Source organism: Tripterygium wilfordii, chromosome 4 (genome assembly GCF_013401445.1).
Source record: "Tripterygium wilfordii isolate XIE 37 chromosome 4, ASM1340144v1, whole genome shotgun sequence".
In the NCBI taxonomy this organism is placed as follows: domain Eukaryota; kingdom Viridiplantae; phylum Streptophyta; class Magnoliopsida; order Celastrales; family Celastraceae; genus Tripterygium; species Tripterygium wilfordii.
Window position 1 is genome coordinate 14,621,598 of NC_052235.1, and position 14,958 is coordinate 14,636,555.

General features: G+C 34.9%; 1 long non-coding RNA gene across 2 annotated transcripts; it reads right to left on the reverse strand.

Moving 5' to 3' along the window:
- Positions 1-2,443: 2,443 nt before the first annotated feature.
- LOC119996633 lies at positions 2,444-11,176 on the reverse strand. 2 transcript variants are annotated; one of them, XR_005467894.1, is made up of 4 exons: positions 10,735-11,176; positions 10,178-10,625; positions 9,969-10,031; positions 2,444-2,920 (listed from the first exon to the last, which is right to left on the reverse strand). It is a non-coding gene; the product is annotated as an uncharacterized LOC119996633 (long non-coding RNA). The 2 variants fall into 2 exon arrangements; XR_005467893.1 differs by having other exon boundaries at positions 10,178-11,174.
- Between the last annotated feature and the right edge of the window lie 3,782 nt (positions 11,177-14,958).

Sequence of the window (14,958 nt, forward strand, 5' to 3'; positions counted from 1 at the left end):
TGGAAAGAAAAAGACAATGTTGGCTTTGGGCTTCAAAGTTTTTGATTCATGTCCAAGAGGGTATCTGCCTCTGCCTTTGGTCATTAGGCATGCTCTCACCTTCACTTGGGTTTTAATTTGCACTCTCTCTTGCATTGTTTCTTCATTTTTTTTTTTCAATTAGGTCGGAAATACATGCTTGCTTAAACGTATAATTTAAAACATTGATTGCCATACATACTGAATTTTTTAACATAATAACATTTGGTATATAATACTTACTTTTCATGTGAAGAGTATATATCCAAGCCTTTTCTCTTCTTGTTTTTTTTTTTTTTTTTTCTGACATAAGGGTTTGGAGAGGGGCCGGGACTCAAACTCAAGTCCTAGTGGATGGGTTAATCCCTTACATATAATGTGATTGACATTCAACCAACGGCTCACTTGTGTTATGTACAAAAGTATTACTCCTATCGAGTATCGAATTCAAAATCCCCCGAGTCCGTACAGCTTGGCCTTAGAGAGATTTATCAACTAGGTTACACATCACCTAAGTGTTTGTGTATGATTGGAGTATTGTATCGTTAATTAAACATTGCTTGATTATAAGTATAATTATTACATGCTAAACGGAAAGATAGTGACTGCGGGTTTTCATTTCATAAAAAAGTTATTGCATTCTAAACATGATAACAACTAATATATATATATATATATATATATATATATATATATATATATATATATATATATTTGCTTATTTATGACCATGTATAGTATAGGTTCAGTAAAAATCACATTACTTGTACAAATCCATGCCTGATTTGTAGTTAGAACATATTTAATTTAATGGAATAAACTATTGTGTTTTAAATTATTATGGATCGCTATATGATAGACTTATGTGGGGTAGGTAATTAGACCAAGAGATTAATTTATTTCTTGACTTAATGAAACATAAATCATAATTGGTGTGGCTCAACATAAATGGACGGTGCTTATTCCCAACTATGTAATATAATTAATTTGATTAAGCCTACTATTGATGATGCAATATTCTAACTATCAAAAAAATCATCACTGCTTAATTGTCATAATTAATCATTGTCGAAAAAGAAGACAAGATTTGACCATTAGATGCTCATTGTGTGGACACTGGACACCACAGGTATATCCTAGTGAACCAGGCTAATTAGTGGCTTAATTATTTGAAGGTATTTGCTGTTTTGAGTTAAAAAAAAATCTCACATGGGTTTGGTAATGTCCAATCAATGGATTAATAAAGCCAAAGCCCAATTCAATAAGTTCTTTTCCTAACCTAAGTTGAGTTGGACATTGACATGTGGGTTTCGGCCTGTAGTAGTTGGGCTAAGGAGGAACAAAGTTGTGCAGGCCCAATGTATACACAGAAATTGGACAACTCAAAGCGGACAATATTATTGGTATATATGGGGTGTGGATTTATGATATGATATCGGAGCAATTCGATCCTATTAGACGTTGCATCTACTCCACTTGTTGAGTATGAAATAAACGAACCCACAAGTGCAGAAGAGTGTTATGAGTTAAAAAAATCCTCACATCAGTTGGGCAATGCCCAACCAATGGTTTAATAAAGCCAACACCCACCTCCTACATACAACAAGACATTTTCCTAATTTAAGTGAGTTGGGCTTTGACTTGTAGTAGCTGGGTTAAGGAGGAATAAAGCTGTACCAACTCAATGTATCCATGGGAACTGGACAACCCAAAACGGACAACATTGTTGGTATGTATGGGAGTGTGAATTTCTGGTATTAGCACAATGTGTGTGTATATATATATATATATATATATATATACACATATACATACACAATTGACACATGGACAGCCAATACTACATACTATCAAGTATCAATATAGAAATTTGCAATTACACATACGATATGCATGGGCCCAAAACATTCTTGATTCTTCAACTTCAAACATCATTATTAATCGGGCCCATTAACCAGGTGCTTGAAAGTTGAAACCGAAGTACACGTAGTTATCACATGTACCTACCTACTAGGGCCCAAAGTCTTTTAATAGTTGGATTTCAAGGCCCATATCTAGTTAACGATTTCTTAAAGGGACAAAGGTATTTTTCCCAATTTTATACATTATAAGTTCTTTTTTTTACTGTTTTTTTTTCTCTTTAAGGGAATTGTACTGGTTTGTAGAGAAACTTATTTCAAATTTTTTTAAAAATTTACGTTCTATTTTAAGGAAAAAAGTTGTCTTAAAATATGCAATATTTTGTTCTTTTAAGGCCCCATATAAGCGTCAGTTTGAATCTCTCTTTATAGCCAAAATTAGGATCTCTTTAAAGACCTCGTAGGTCCTTGTCATACAAAAGATGTTGGGCTTCCATTGACAGTCATGGGCCAAAAACAACCTCTTGGAGCCCACTTTCAAACTACTAGAAAAATAGTAGGTGAACTTTGGCATCACCCCAGCGTTTTCGAACTGTATTCCTTGTTAACCGCACCCTTAAAAATTTTAAATATTTATAATCACACCAAAAATAACCAAAATCTCATACAACTCTGAAATACACCCCAAAGCATAAGACAGAACATAAAACAGTGGTAAATAAAGTCCGGGATGTTAAGAACTGCTTCGGAACTGTAATGACTGCAAATCCCTGCGAGAATCTCCACTCCGGAGTTTGATTGTTGCGCTATTGTAAGCCATAGCCGCTTCTTTTTGTGCTCTGAAAGTTCCAAGCCAAATTCTTTGGCGATTAGAATATATATTTGTGTTGTGCACCCCAGTGACCATTTGCTGTGGTACCACACCTTTGCATGTCAAAGTGCTGCCTGTAACATACCTTGTTTGCTTGCAGGATGCTCTGCTATTTGAATCCGAAACCTCGCTATTTGAAATCATGCACTGCGTCTCTTCTTCCATTGGACATCTGAAAAACAATATATAACAATTCATCTGATGGAAGCAGGTAAAAATGAGATGTAAATGAAGGCATATCATAGGTATGGACTGTTCTGCAAGGGCGATGAAGAAATGGCATAGGAAAACCCAAAACATCAAAAACAGTCGATACGACTAGCAAAATACATCAAAACTTCCTAGTGACTAGAACAATGTGGCAAACATCAAGCATGCTCATTCTGACTTGTATCTGTTCCCAGCATGTTGAATTCATTTCAACGAGACATCAAACACTTTCCAACACAATCAAACATATCATGAGAAGCATTGAAGAAAGACAAAACGAAAACATTTCAAGCAGTCTCAACGATAAACAATATTGCCAATGAAGTCAAGCCTATGCTTACTCATAAATCTACAAAGTACTACTGAACTTGTGTGCTGAGCCACGAGGTTGGAACTAGTAAGATTTCTGACACTACACATTTCCCACTTATACTACATGATATGAAGTAAGAAAAAAGTCCAAATTGAAATCAAGTCAGTATGAGTACGGCACTTGACAGACAATCACAAGTTCAATGGAGAAAAACTCTCAAAATCCTTTCCTGTCACAAAATATAAGATCCATTCCTTGGTTATTGATGCCTACAGATCTTGAAGTTTCTAAATGTTACAATTTCTTGACATCAATAAACCTCCAATCCAGGAATGCTTATGTAATTCATTGTACAACCGGCATTATCATTCAAGAAGAGTAGATAAAAGGAGTCTCTCCAATCATTATCAAAAGAAAAAAAATCAAAGGAATCAGTCCAATTTTCATTTTTATGACAAGGAAGCATGGGGATCATATTTCAACTACAACATACTAACAAAGACATCTAAGACAACGTAGTACTGAAAAAGCCCATGGTGAATATCCAAAAATAATCTGCCTTGATCGAAGGCCATCGCTTGGGTAAACATCCCTTTAAATTCTTTCCTAGAAAACACACTTTTAGGTAAAAAGTAAACAACTCCCATATGTGCAGAAGACCTCAATGGACAGGGTTAGGGACATGCAGTATATACGTAGACCTTACCCCCACATATTATGTAGAGATGACGTTTCTAGAAATTGAACATGTGACCTCTTGATTGCACCTCTATAACTCTACCATTGGGCCACATATGACCTCTAGATCACACACTTTTACATAAAAAATATAATGATTGATGAAAACAATCTCAGAAATCTGGCATAGAAATAGCCACGATGAATGGCCACAAATTCTTCTCCATTCAAACAAACTAAGTGTGTCAATCAGACAATCTAGTGTAACTATTTGTTTTACAATCTCACTTAACATCGGGCACAAAATGCATGCTTGACATAAGGGTGAACAGTAAGTTAAAAAAAATATGTGAGAAATCAAACCAGACTTCTATGACAGCATGAACCGATGAAAATCCTTCAGAGCCAATCTCTTTCCATCAATGTCAATTCGCAATTAACTTGTATGAAAAGAGATCATAAGAACTTATGCTTATATAAGATTTTTACCTTCAATTCACATCACAATAACGTAGCCAGACAAGCATCAATTTTCAGATCCAACCATCCAATTAAAAAGCGCAAGATAGAGAAATGTTAAGTTTTGGGCCCCCATTGTCCACCCTCTAAAAGGCCTAATAGAGGGTGGGGAGATACCCTCATTTAAATAAGTCACCAAGACCATTCCCAACCGATGTGGGACTCCAACACTCCCCCTCACACATGGGCTGGGCTTTGTTTACCCTAGTCTCCATGGAAAGGTGATAAGTGCGGGCCTCCATCATCGGACCACTTTTGTGGCTGGGCCTTGCTCCGATACCATGTTAAGTTTTGGGCCCCCATTGTCCACCCCCTAAAAGGCCTAATAGAGGGTGGGGAGATGCCCTCATTTAAACAAGTCACCAAGACCATTCCCAGCCGATGTGGGACTCCAACAAGAAAAAACTGGAAACAAGAAACAGAGCTATGAAACACATACAAGGGCATGCACTGAACCACAAGAGGTTGGAGAAAACAGCAATGAGGTTAATTGTATTGGTTTGCACAGGCAGGAGAAGTACTTATAAATCTGCTGAGAAATGACAAGACAAGCTGGAAGATGTCCACATACAAGTTACTTTTTCCCAAATCATAAGAGGTACCAGTGGTGCAATCTAGAGGTGCAGGTTCAATACCTGAAAATAGTCTCTCTACATATTATATGACCTCTTGATTGCACTAGGTTCAATACCTAAAAACAGTCTTTGCAGGTATTATATAATCTTTAGATTGCACCATTGCAACTCTACCATTGGGTCTCTCCAAAAATTTTGTTACATCTAGATTGCATTCCTTGAGGCCTCCCTTATTTTCTATTCCTAGAAACAACCTCTCTACAACTATCGTGCACAAGGCTCTTGTAAAGAGCGGGATCGAGGACATGCATGTTGTAATACCTTGATCCATGTTCATGTAAGATAGTCAAATAAGAAAATTATAGACATGCAAAATTGACCATGTGGTCTCAATGTTATCTTTTTGCTACATAAGATAGTTTCTATTTCTACAACCCACTCTAAGAAACTAAAACAAAAAAAAAAAAAGAATTCCCGAAAACTGAACAAATAAATTATCATTTTATGGCTATGTAACCAAATCATAACAAGTTAACAACAAGCCTCGTTCCTATAGGGGAAATTTCATGTGTGATAAAGATCACTGATGTGTAACTAGCTAGAGATGACAAAAAAACATTTGCATGTATGATCCGTAACATGAAGAGATTGGCTTAGAGTGTCAACAGCACTAAAGTGTCAAAATCAACACCATGGCAAGGCTTCTCATTGCCAAAAGGACAACTTTTATTCACATCATTAATGTCCCCTCCAAATCATCAAATTAATAATTGAATAAAATACTATACACAAAAGAATTTTTTTTGTTTCTAGTTGATCAATCATCTACATCCAATGCAATAGAAAACACGCAGTCCTTGACAATAAATGCTCACAAAACCAATTAAGGACAATCAATCATGAATATCACTGTCAATCACTATTCTGACTTAGGGTATAGAACCCAAATCAACACAAACAATGAGAACTCCCTGTGTCCTCTTCTTCCTTTTAATAAAATAGCAACATCATCAAAAAAAATCATGATAAATAACACAACCGTGCACAGTATTATATGAAAGCTTTAATTTTTTTCAAAATCAAACTCCGCATTTTAGAACCATATAATCTCTCAATCCATCTAGGTTTTGAGAAAACAATATTAGGTTGAGCTATTTCAAATATTTCCGTTTCCTATAGGCATTCATGCATCTTTTTTCAAAAAACAGAAACAATCGCAAAGATCTAATATCAAATGTGTATGTATAAAATATGTCAATTACATAGTATATTATCTCAACCTAATAAGAGAACAACGGTGTATTTGAATCCGTGAGATATCATTAACCAGAAGCAAAATTAATCATAATCCAGTGATCAAGCAAGTAAATAAAATGAAAAGATAAAAGAGGGATTGATGCATCTATGAAGAACTTATGGCAAGAAAAAGATGAAGATGGATTTAAAATAGAATCCAAGAGGAATTTGCGATCACCAAATTTAAAATATTATGTCCTACACCACATAAGTCATTCAAAGGGTGTTACTGCTCCAACTACGATGTATAAAAAGTTAATTAATAGATCCATTGCGAGTTGCGACTCTCGAAAGTCAAAACTCTTACATGATCCCTTGCAACATATCACATCCACCATAGTGGCAGCCCATCATACTATAACCAAAATTCAAGCACCCATTACTATAATACAGTTGCTATTATCACCAACTTGTATGATAGAGATGCATTTTAAGTTAACTGCAAACTGAGCAAAGGCCATTGATTATCAGCTCAAGAGCTCATAAGAAGTGGAGAATGATAAAATCATTGCCTTTCATTCCAGCACCATCATGTGAAAACTCTTATCTTCTTTCCCACATCTGTTTCACCATTTTCACCCACAACTACCACCTCCATATCAGCTCATCTTCCAATACCTACCACAGCCACCACCACCATTGCCATCTCCACCATCACCAATATTGAAGATAGACAAATTCTTGATGCTTCCTTGACAGTAAATGAAATTGTAGATCAATACTCAAAGCCTCAAAACTCAAGAAATCTAGTCTCATGTGCAAGCTTGATATGGAAAAAGCATTTGACAATGTGAACTGGAAAGTTCTACTCAAAGTTATCGAAATAAAGAGTTTCGAATCGAAATGGATCTTCTGGATCAAAAGGTATGCATGTTACATCCGCTTCTTTTTCAATATTTGTGAACGATGCTGCAACTGAGTTCTTTCAATCATCTAAAGGAGTTAGGTAGGGTAACCATTTATGGCCCTTCTTATTCATTCCCAGAATGTATATCTTGAGTTGTATGTCACGGCAGTCTCAAATAGCCTTCTTCTTGAAAGGGTGAAGATCAACAATAGATCAAATTCCATCATAATCTCGAATCTATTGTACACTGATGATACTTGTGTTTTTATGGAGGAGGTGTGGAGCAAGTTATCAACCTTCATGCCATCCTTTTAGGCTTTTAAGCTATCCATGGTTTGAGGGTAAAGTTGAGCAAAAGTAAGATCACTCCATTGGGTAAGAAAATGAATACAAAGGATCTAGCTGCAACCCTCAGATGTGGGGTTAGCAGCCTGCCTACAAATTATCTTGGGCTTCCCTTGGGTGCTAAGCATAAAAACCAAAATATATGGAACCCTTTGGAATAGTCTATCAAAAGCTGGGAGGTTGACGCTTATTAAAAGCACGCTCTCTATCCTCCATGTTTAAATGATGTTTGTTCTCCCTATCTCGTCCACTATAGCAACAAGAGCCGTATCAATCATGTTCATATTTTTTAGGGGGACTCTATAAAGAATAGGAAAGTGCATTTGGTGAATTGGAATCGTGTCAAGCATCCAAGAGAAATTGGAGGCCTTGGGATCAAATGTCTTCTCACTTTCAACAATGCTTTACTTAGTAAATGGTTATAAAGGTTCAGCACCAACAAAGATTACTTGTGGCAAAAGAGTCATTGCTTTCAAGTATGGCATTGAAAACAATGGTCAGGCCACTTAAAAGAAGAGAGAAACTTATAGATGTAGTATGTGCAAAACGATCAAGAAAGGCTGGGATGTTTGGTTTGCTCTAACTCATTTCGAAACTAGTTGGGGCTACTCAATCAACTTCTGGAAAATGAATTGCACAGGTGATACAACCATTAGGGAATAGTTTCTAAACTTATACACTCTAGCTTCTCTAAAGGAGGCTTCTATCAGTCAGTTACACTAGCTTTCTGCTTCTGGTTGTGGTACGACGGTTGATGACAAAATCTATTGGAAGCCAACAACAACAAATTGCTCCATGTGAGTTCCTTTGTACCGAGCTTCTATAAGATAAGTTGCATCTTGGTAATTCTCGCTATACTTGGTAGTAGATCTAGAAGTCTAAGGCTCCTCCTAAGTTGCTTTCTTTTGTTGGGAGGTTGTACGGGATAGAATTTTGACAATGGATAATATGCAAAGGAGCTACTCTCCGGTGTATAGACGTTGTTTATGTATGGGAGATATGTAATCAATTAGTCATCTTCTCTTGCATTGCCCCTAGTCCACAAAAATTTAGGCAAATGTTTTCATGATGTTAGGCATCTCTTGGCATGGACAAGCATCAAAGGAACTTTATTCAACTGATCCCAATGTTTGTGATGTGGATGATTTGGATTGAAATGAATAATAATCTTCAACAACAAGGAATCTTCCATAGACACTTTCATAGATAGCTGGTTTGAGTGATTAAGTTTTGGAGATTGTTTTCTTGAGTGATTAAGTTTTTGGAGTTCATTTTCCGCGGAGAATGTTTTTAATCATCTAAATTTCTCATCTATGAAATCTGTTTAGGCTGCACCTCCTTCTTGGTGCTTTCATAAAATATTTTACCAATAAAAAAAACCCTTATCTCCCTCTCCAACACCTCTACCGATAATGCAATTGCCAGCAAGATTTAAATAAATTGAAGAACACACACCCCATGATCATTAATTCTTTGGTCAAAGCCAAATCCCAAGAGGATAATAAAGAGAAGACAAAAGGGATATGTGAAATATATTAGGAATTAGTTCCTTATATATGTTGTCATTTCAATTAATATTATCACATGCATATTCCTGTAAAAATGAATATATTGAATATCAATTATTATGGTCATTCCTATTTAATAGAAATATATTGATCAAAGAATGACTGGACTTCACAACCTATATAGCCTAAAGGCACCAATAATTTCATGTTGCTATCCACTCGGTGGGAGTATACTAGATCCACTGCTTTTAACCAAATAAGGGCTATGGTTAAAAACAAAATTGTTTGCTTAAGCTGAGATTGTTTATCAATCTATTTTGCACCAAATAAGGGCTATGGTTAAAAACAAAATTGTTTGCTTAAGCTGAGATCGTTTATCAATCTATTTTCCTAAATGGTCAGATCGAGGGGACCAGCGCAGTAGTTAAAAACCCCATTGCAAGGATTTAAGATTATATTGCACAAAGAATCACGGTTATAAAGAGGTATCATTTATCTTTTGCTTTAACACACAATCAGTCTACTTAAACCAATTATTTGTCAATTACTGTTTTGCAAATCTAAGCATCAATGACTTAAATTAGAAAAGCTTCTGAGTAGATAGAACATTAAGTTCAAGAAGAAAAAAGAACAAGAGTTTATTATTTCATATTTATAGTACAGCCTTTGTAAATTAATTCAAACAAAAAGAAGGCATTTTCCCTAATTGAGTGAATCCCAAATCAGTGGTTGCTTCTGTGAGGGTTCCTAAAACAGCAACATAAGCAAAAGCAAGCATAGTTTTGACAAAATCATGTGAAACTAACCATTACGAGTAGATTTTTTTTCTTCCAAATCTAAGACGAAACATTAAACACAAAACACCTAAAAATAATGAGAACTGGTGCTAAACATGCAATAGAGAACATAAAACACCAAGATATGCATACCTGAGAGAGAATAAGCTGCTGCAGCAAATAGAAGTCGTTTCTCGCCCAAAAAATCAAGTGTGTCTTCTAAAATTAACAAAACCATGTTAACAACTTCAAATAAAAAGAGACTGAAAACACTAAAAAAGGAAGGATTTGGAAGAACTGAAATCAGATCACACAAAATTAACAGGAAACAAAATTTTAAAAAAAAAATCGACAGAACTAACCTCTACAAGGAAATTTGCCGAAACCGAAGAGGAAAGCAGATATTTTTCCCATATTTGTGAAATCAACTCTGAACATTCATTTTCAAAAGCTACACACACTTCGTCTTCTTCTTCTTCTTCCCTGTCAACAAAATCCAAACCGAGAAGCCCGAAATAGTGTTTGAAAATTGAAAAACCTAATATGCAAAACCCTATGCGGGATAAGATAGAAGAGAGAAACAAGAATCGGGGACAGATTTAGCGTGATATGATATCGCTGCAACCATACAGGCCCGCCCCTATGAGTTCTAGAACAATTAACGAAGAAGATAAAGAGTCATTAAAAGAAAACCTAGATAATAATTTTGTGAGGAGGAGGCGGCGTAGTACCGCATCGTCTTCAACAAATTGAAAGAAAAAGTACCATTAAAAGTCGCGCTTATCCAGTTTCCGGGTACAAAGTGTTCAGCTCCACCACGAAAAGCATAAAATAATAAGAATCGACCAATAAAGAAAGAGCAATTAAAGCTACTCTGATGAGCTAAAAAACAAAAGAGAGCAGCGAAGAGTAGTAGTACTACAAATTTGCAGTGTTTTGTGGCAGCAGCAAGCACTCATCTCATCCGGATCCGTATGTCGACACCTCGAATACCATCTTTTACTGGTAAATTTGTGAGAATGGGGGGAAGTGACATCTGCAAAATGTTTGTTGTGAAGGAAAGTGAAAAGAGAAGGTTTGACAGAAAGAGAAGTGAGCACGCGCCGGCAAAAGAATAGACTATGTATGTACAATTGCCTGCCTATGCTCACTCTCTTCTGTCACTCTTTCTTCTTTCCCTCTTCTCTCTCAATTTCTTACCAGAATCTGTGAGGAAGAAAACACCAATTCCAAAAATACACAGACACAAAACTAATTTTAGGGTTTCTTGCTTATCAAAATTTTTTTTAGGGTTTGTATTTTGTTCTATCCCATATACAACAAATAGAGGGAAGAAGAAGAAGAAGAAGGGGAGAAGACACCAAACAAGGAACAGAGGTATTGTGATGTTGTGTCAACTAATTATTGGCTGAGGATCACGCGCGGAGGGAAGAATGTGTGAACGGGGTTTGTTATGTTGTACGGCTTGACTTTATTATATTATAATATTATTTATTGGAGGAGAAATATCAATCGTTGGATCACAGATCAAGTGGCTGGTGGGTCCATCAAGAAATATAAGTTGCCTAGATAGATGGAATTTGAGGCTGTGCAATTACCTAAACTCTATAATTCATATTTAATAGTTTAAAAATTATAGTTTCAAACCATTAAATTTTTATTGTAAACTTTACGATTTCAAACTAATTGTAAAAGTCTCAAATTCAGATAAATGAGATTGAGTCAACTATGGGCGGTAATTAAACATTATTATAAGAACGGATACAAATTAATATTTAATAGTTTAAAAATTATAGTTCCAAACCATTAAATTTTTATGGCCAAAATATTAAATATGTCCTTAGACTATCACATTTTTCTCTATTATGTCCTTAAACTATTTTTTTTCTTCATTCTATCCTTAAACTATTATTTTCCACATGGTTTCTCTCATCAGTCAACTTTCCGGTGTTGACTCCGACGAAAATACTGACGTGTCATCTGAACTCCGACGAGTTTTTTATTTTATTTTATAATCACATGGATGCCACGTCAGCATTTTCGCCGGAGTCAACACTGGAATGCTGACTCAGGATAGAAACCATGTGGAAAACAATAGTTTGAGGATAGAATGAAGAAAAAAAATAGTTTAAGGACATAATCGAGAAAACTGCTATAGTCTAAGCACATATATAATATTTTAGCCAAATTTTTATTGTAAACTTTACGATTTGAACGAATTGTGAAACTCTCAAATCCAGATAGATGGGATTGAGTCAACTGTGGGCGGTAATTAAACATTATTATAAGAAAGGATACAAATTAGTGTTAATGAATTAGTCACAAAGCTCCCTGCAGGGATTTCAAGTGGAAATTCCAATCTTGATCATCAATCACAGTGCAAGTGTAGCTCAATAGTTCAAAATTTTACTTGTTCAAATATTTAATCGCGATAATATTTAGTGACTTGCTTAAGATAATTAAAAGTAGTGACTTATGTTCCGTTTCTTTCACGGAAAATAAAATCTTGAAAAATGATACTTACATTTTTCAGTGTTTGTTTGATGGAAATTGATAAGATCAAGGAAAAGCAACAAACAATCATCATGACGAAATCACTCTACCCTAAGGAAAACATCTCATTTTGAAGAGGGTATATCATTTTCCAATCATCCTTCTCAGCTCTATCCATTGCTCCACATGACTGCAATCTTATGTGCTTATAATTAATATGTCTGATATAATATTTTTTGCTCATTAATTCTGAAGTTTTAATACGTACATTAAGAGTAAGTAACTCTATATCCATGATGTTGTAGCGATTTGTTTGTTTCTTTTAAATTTACATTTTTCAACAAACAAAGATCAAAAAATATTAGCAACTTTTTTGTTCAAACACTAGAAATTAGTTGTTTTTTAATGATAAGTTTTTCCTTTTTTTATGAGAAGTTGATTTTCATCGAAACAAACGGAGCATTAATCGGGATTTGGAATACGAAAACTATACTTATCTTAGCATTTGGTATTCCAGTTAATCTCATATGTTGAGTTGGATGCACAAGATCCAAGTGAATTCGTGGGTTCCACGTATCGTTGGTTAAGAGAGCCAAAAATTACAGATAAAAAAAAACTTGAAGTTATGGTAAAAAAAAAACCCCTATGTTTCTTGTAACAGAAATAAACTGTATTTTGGATCCTCTTTTGCAAGAGTTCAAAGCTCCCCATGCACAAATACATGCATGCATGGATAAAAATATGCCATTCAAAGTACATTTTCACAAATTACAATGTAAAATAGAAGATTAGTACATTCATATAGTACTTTCAACTTCAGTGAATTGACATCGTGGCAAATTACTTTTTAAGTACAAAACAAAACATCATTATTAGTTTATTACCATAATCCGCATTATTAATTAATTAAAAAGTCATACATATTGATTTAAACAGGGGTTTTCATGTAAATATGATTTGAAACTGTAAATATACGAGGATATACAAGGTTTTGTATAAGCAGTAACTTCAAATCACAAATATATTTTTGTATGGAATTCTGTAAATACTTTTACAGAACATATTTACGGACCCAAGTATATACACTATAATTCTTATATCATAAATTTACATGATGTTAATATAGACAATGGTGGATGAAGAAATTTTAGCAATTGGGGGCATACAGTATATACAAAAATATAATTATAAATATTACAATTATTCTCTACGAGTTTTCATATTTTGAATTGACTTCAGTATGAGAGTCGTGAGACAGTGGCCTTGAATTGAATTCAACCTCCACTTTAGCTTGTGCCGTAATGGAGAGCTTCGAATGTCGTGAATGGGCTTTCAGCATGGGCTATAGTGTGTCAGTTGGGCCTGTGACATCGGGTATTTCGGACTTGAACTTGTCCTCATGCAATCCATTGGGTCCACATGATTTTAGGTAACTATAGGTTGGGCTACCAGACGAGGCTATAAATTAATAATAAGTCAATGTTGCATTGAAATATTGAAGAGGGGATTTGCGATGCAAGACTAACTCGATCGTTGGGCAATTATTAGGGACCTTAAAATAAAATATTGGAGGTTTGATACAATTTTTTTTAACCAGCTGTGTCCAATATCATTGCACATTCTACACGATTGTTAGGAATCTCACATCAAAAAAATATGAGAATCCCAATTACCATTAAGTGAGACGGCCCAATAAAAAATAAAGTTGTGTGGATCCGATGTATTCACAAAAAATGATAAATCCAAAATTGACAATATTATTGATGTGAGTGGTATGAGATTTACAACAACGATTCCACTAGGGTTCAACCCCTAGTGCCAAAACACTGAACACTGAATCTGCCTAATACGGACAGCTATGACACAGTCTTGTCAACTGCATACTGTAAAAGAAAATCAGCCTAATATAGACATGTATGACATGATCTGTATGACATGCTTAGATTTTTTTTTTTATTTTATTTATAAAGATGCTTAGAATATGTTGTGAGGAAATCATGGAAAGATAAGATAACACTGAATTGGGTTGTTTGACTGATGATTGAAGTGATTCATCGATGCAACTATACATCATTCTTTTTCAGACTATAATCTCACATCAATCAGTTTAGTGTAATCTAACCAAGTCACATCAATAATGATGTTTAGACTATAATCTCACATCGGTTTGACCTAATCTAACCAAATCACATCAGTTTTGCGTAATCCAACCGAGTCACTTAGAAACAAAGCCGTACACTCTCAAAAGATGAACAATTGATTTTGAATTGTACAATATTTGTGGTTTGGAATAGGAGTTGTAACTGATCCAATGAGGAAATGACCCAAGCCCAATACTACAAAGAAGAGAAGCCCAAATGGAATAACCATAAGACGAGGCCCACAATAATTCCCTATCCTTCAAATTAAATAGAAATCAAGTTAGGGCAATGAGTACTCTGATAAGGTCCACAGAGTACATGAATGTAGAAAAATATATGAATAAATATATAGATTTAGAAAGATCCGTCAAGGGGAAGAAAAAAAGGGTCTATCAATAGTTATTAGCTTGAGATAGCAAGAGCCATCAAGGGAGAATGAATATTAATATGCGAAAGATTATTTTACCCTTATTAGTTAAACTAAAACGAGAGATAATATTTTATATTTT